The sequence below is a fragment of the Salvia hispanica genome, chromosome 6 (genome assembly GCF_029641045.1).
Source record: "Salvia hispanica isolate PSC_SH4W2 chromosome 6, Shi_PSC_v1, whole genome shotgun sequence".
NCBI classification, from domain to species: domain Eukaryota; kingdom Viridiplantae; phylum Streptophyta; class Magnoliopsida; order Lamiales; family Lamiaceae; genus Salvia; species Salvia hispanica.
The window spans coordinates 23,990,216-23,994,945 of record NC_142697.1 but is presented as its reverse complement, the minus strand read 5'-3'; the positions used below and the strand labels follow the sequence as shown (position 1 = coordinate 23,994,945).

The following is a 4,730-nucleotide window of genomic DNA, read 5'->3' as shown; positions in this document are numbered from 1 at the left end:
ATGGGTAGTTTATTGCCAGAAGTTGGTTGTGATCCTAAGTTTGCCCAGCTGTACATTTATGATACTGAAAATGAGATCAACAATAGAATAAAGGTTGTGAGGTATTTTTGGATATTTTTATTTATAATAAATTTATAAATTATTTTGTTTGAATATTTTTACTATGATTTGATTTAAATATAATTTTGCAGTGGGGGTAGTAATGATAATAATCTTCATTCAGAAATCGTGTTCGATCTACAAAGAATGTTGGATGAAGAAAATCTTTTAGTCAAAACTTTTCGAATGGTCAAAGAAACAATAAATCAAGAAAATCTCCCGAATGTCAGTTTAAGATTGCTTGGCAAGAGAGGTAGGGATGGCAAGACTTATAATCTACCTACTGTTTCAGAGATTGTTGTTCTTGTGGTTGGTGATTTTGACGAGACTTTGGGTGATCGAGATATTATTGTTGAGAAAAGATCTGGTCGATTGCAACGTATAAATGAACTACATCCTTCTTATCTTGCACTACAATATCCTTTGCTTTTTGCCTATGGTGAGGATCAATATAGTGGAAAGATTGGTTTATCTGGCAAAGGCACTTCGAAACGCAATAGAAAGAGAGTTAGCCCAAAAGAATTTTTTGCATACCGTTTGCATGATAGGTTGAATGAGTGTTCAACCATTTTGTATTCAAGGCGGTTGTTCCAGCAGTTTGTTGTTGATGCTTATACCATGGTTGAGACAGGTCGTCTATTGTTTGTTAGAACCCAACAGAAAAAACTGTGTGCTGAAATGTATAGTGGTTTGGCTGAAGCTGTATTGCGAGGTGATACAGATGGTTCTATGCATGGTAAACGAATCATTTTGCCTTCCAGTTGTGTTGGTGGTGCAAGATATATGATTCAGAATTACCAAGATGATATGGCTATTTGCAGATGGATTGGTTATCCATCTTTTTTTATTACATTTACGTGTAATCCAAAGTGGTCAGAGATTGTTCGATTTCTTTCTGTTAGAGGCCTGAGGTCAGATGATCAACCTGATATTTTGTGTAGGATTTTTAAAGTTAAGTTGGATAGTTTTGTAAGAGATTTGAAAACCATTTTTTTTTTTTTGTTTGTGTAAACTTTTGCAGTTGTGTATACCATTGAGTTCCAGAAGCGTGGATTGCCTCATTCACACATTTTGCTTTTTTTAAGCAATGAGGATAAACAACCTCGGCCTCAACGTATTGATGAGATTATTTCTGTTGAGATTCCTGATCCAGTGGTTGATCCTTTTGATATTATGAGAATGTGAAAGAGTATATGGTGCACGGACCATGTGGTGTTGTTCGAAAGTCTTCTCCTTGCATGCGGAATGAAAAATGTTCAAAATACTTTCCGAAAAAATTTGTTGGTGCCACCACGTTTGATGATGAAGGTTATCCTATTTACAGACGTAGAGATAGTGGTCGTGTTATTGTAAAAGATGGGGTGCCCTTGGATAATAGATACATTGTTCCACACAATCGTGTACTTCTATGAAATATGGTGGTCACGTTAATGTTGAGTGGTGCAATCAGTCGCGATCCATAAAATATTTGTTTAAGTACATAAATAAAGGTCATGATCGTGTGACTACATCTTTTTTCCAGTCTGGCGCAAATGGTTCTGATCAATTACAAGATGAAATTAGTTTGTATTATGATTGTAGATATATTTCGTCATGTGAAGCTGCTTGGAGAATTTTGGGGTTTGAAATTCAGTATAAGGATCCGTCTGTTGAAAGGCTGATCCCTAATGAGCATAGTGTTATTTTTTATGAGAGAGAGAGTTTGGGTAATGTTTCGAATCGTAATACAATTCATCAGAGCAAGTTTCTGGGATGGATGGATGCAAATAAGATTTATTCTAAGGGTCATGATCTCACTTATGGTGAATTTCCTACCAAGTTTTTGTGGAAAACAGATCATTGGCAACCTAGAAAGCAACGTTTCTCCATTGGGAGGTTGTTTTTTGTTCCTCCTGGTTCTGGTGATATCTATTATCTCAGATTTTTGTTGAATGTTGTTAAAGGTGCTACATCGTATGAAGACATTAGACGTGTGAATGGTGTTCAAATATGATACGTTCTGAGATGCCTGTTTTGCTTTAGGGTTGTTGGACGATGATAAAGAATATGTTGATGGCATTGTTGAGGCATCATTTTGGTCTTCTGCTCATTCCATAAGATTGTTATTTGTTAGTTTGTTGACGTCAGAATCTATCTCTCGACCAGATTTTGTTTGGCGAAGTTGTTGGGAATATTTATCTGAAGATGTTTTGTATAATCAACGAAAATTGAGAAGTCTTCTAGGTAATTTTTATATTTTTTTTTGTAATTTTTGTAATTTCTTTTGTTTTAAATATTTTTCTTTAATGTAATAATTATTTATATTTTATTATAGGGTTATTGTTAAGTGATGAGGATGTTCAGAATTTTGCTTTGGTCGAGATTGAGAAATTATTGTTAAATGTTGGGAAAAGTTTGCGTAGGTATGCCTTATCCGAAATCTGAGTTTTTTGAAACATTTGAAAATAGATTGATTTGCGACGAATTGTGTTATGATCGTGAAGCTTTGGGGAGAGAATATTTGGACTTTCTTTCTAAGTTTACTGATGAACAACTTCATGTTCATGATACTATTATGGCATCTGTTAACTCAAATGGTGGAGGAATGTTTTTTGTCTATGGTTATGGAGGTACTGGTAAAACTTTTATTTGGAGGTCTTTGTCAGCTGGTATTCGTTCGAGGGGTGAAATTGTGTTAAATGTGGCGTCCAGTGGCATAGCTTCTTTGTTGTTGCCTGGAGGTAGAACAACTCATTCCCGCTTTAAGATTCCTATTATGAAGATTCGATGCGCAATATAAAACCTGGCAGTGCGCTTGCTGAGCTTATTGTAAGAGCCAAGCTTGTCATATGGGATGAAGCTCCGATGATTCATAAACATTGTGTTGAAGCAGTGGACAGGACTATTAGAGATATCATGCGTGTATGTGATGAGTGTAGTATGCAGAAACTATTTGGTGGAAAAACTATTGTTTTTGGTGGTGACTTTAGGCAAATCTTATCTGTTGTTCCAAAGGGTAGTAGGCAAGATGTTGTGAATGTTGTTATCAACTCTTCTTATCTTTGGAAGTATTGTACTGTTTTGAGGCTTACAAAAAATATGAGACTGTTGAGTGCTGCATCTTGTGATGAAGCAGAACGTTTGAAGGAATTTTCTTCTTGGGTTGCTTCAATATGAGATGGTGTTCTTGGTGGTCCAAATGATGGTGAAGTGACTATTGGTCTTCCTTCTGACATTGTATTGTCTAATTCTGGTGATCCTTTAAAAACAATTGTTTCGAAGATATATCCATCTTATATGAATAATGAAGACTTGAGTGGTTGCTTGCGTGATCGTGCAATACTTGCTCCTACGTTGGAGATCGTTGATGAGTACAGATGTCAAATGGGCCGGGCCTACCCAGCCCAGCCCAACCCAGGCCCGGCCCACCAGTGTAACGAAGCGGGCCTGGGCTGGGCTCATTAGTTGAAATGGGCTCCAATTGGGCTGTTTTATAAACCCAGGACCGGCCCGGGCCCAGGACCGTTTGAAGCCCAGCCCAGGCCCGACAGAAGTTAACTTATGTACTTGGTTTATACTATACTATATTTTTAATTCTTTCAATAGTCTTATTTGTGCATAACATAAGTAAAATACAAATAACATATTCATATCTCCTAGTATTAATTTATTGTTAGACACATGGTTATATTATGTTTGTATATTTTGAAGATACGTTATTAATAACATTATGCAACAAATATTCAATTAATTTAATTATTACTTAACTTAAATTAAAACTTATACTAATAAATTTGATTTTCATAATTAAAGAGATTAGTTATTGAATTTTTTTTTAAATAGAGGATCCTAGAATTGATTGTGCTATAATAATTTTGATTTGCATAATTGTAGAGATTGGTTGTTAATAATTTATCTCTACCAAATATAATCCATAAATATAGGAGTAATTGATTAGTTTTCCATATGTATGCAAAATGTAATATGTATATATAATATATTCCCTTACGTGAGTATAAAAATATATATATAGACTATGAAGTTTGGATATTATCTTAATACATATTCATTTTATTAATATATTATTAGATGCATGATTATTTTATATTTGTATGTTTTTAAAATAATTCTAAATTTTATTAATGATATTACTAAAAAATAATTAATAATTCAATTGCTCAACCTAAATCATTTGATTCCATTATTACATTTAATTTGCATAATTATAGATATTAGTTGTTAATTGATTTATCTCAACTGAAAATAGCTCTATAATTATAGTATACTATAATTCCTAATTTTGTGGGAGTGTATAACATATGCGCGTATGTGTAATACACTAATCAATTATTACATATTCCTATATAAAACTCATGTCTACAAAATTTTTTACCTTATTTAGTGGTAATATATATACAGATTAATTAATAGTTATAGCACAGTAAAAATTTTGAACTTGGCCCAGCCCAGAACCGGCCCGGCCCGGCCCAGCCCACATATCAACTAGGCCCGGGCCTGGGCTGGGCTCATTATGCATACCAAAACCCAGGCCCAGCCCGGCCCGAAACCGACATGGGCCTAGGCCGGGCCGGGCTGAAATGTCGCTGGGCCTCACCGGGCCTGGGCCGGGCCGGCCGGTTAGAGTTTGTATA

The 4,730-nt window shown here is 35.1% G+C and overlaps 1 pseudogene; it reads left to right on the top strand.

Moving 5' to 3' along the window:
- Positions 1–3,255, top strand: LOC148923397 (uncharacterized; annotated as a pseudogene).
- Positions 3,256–4,730: the final 1,475 nt, after the last annotated feature.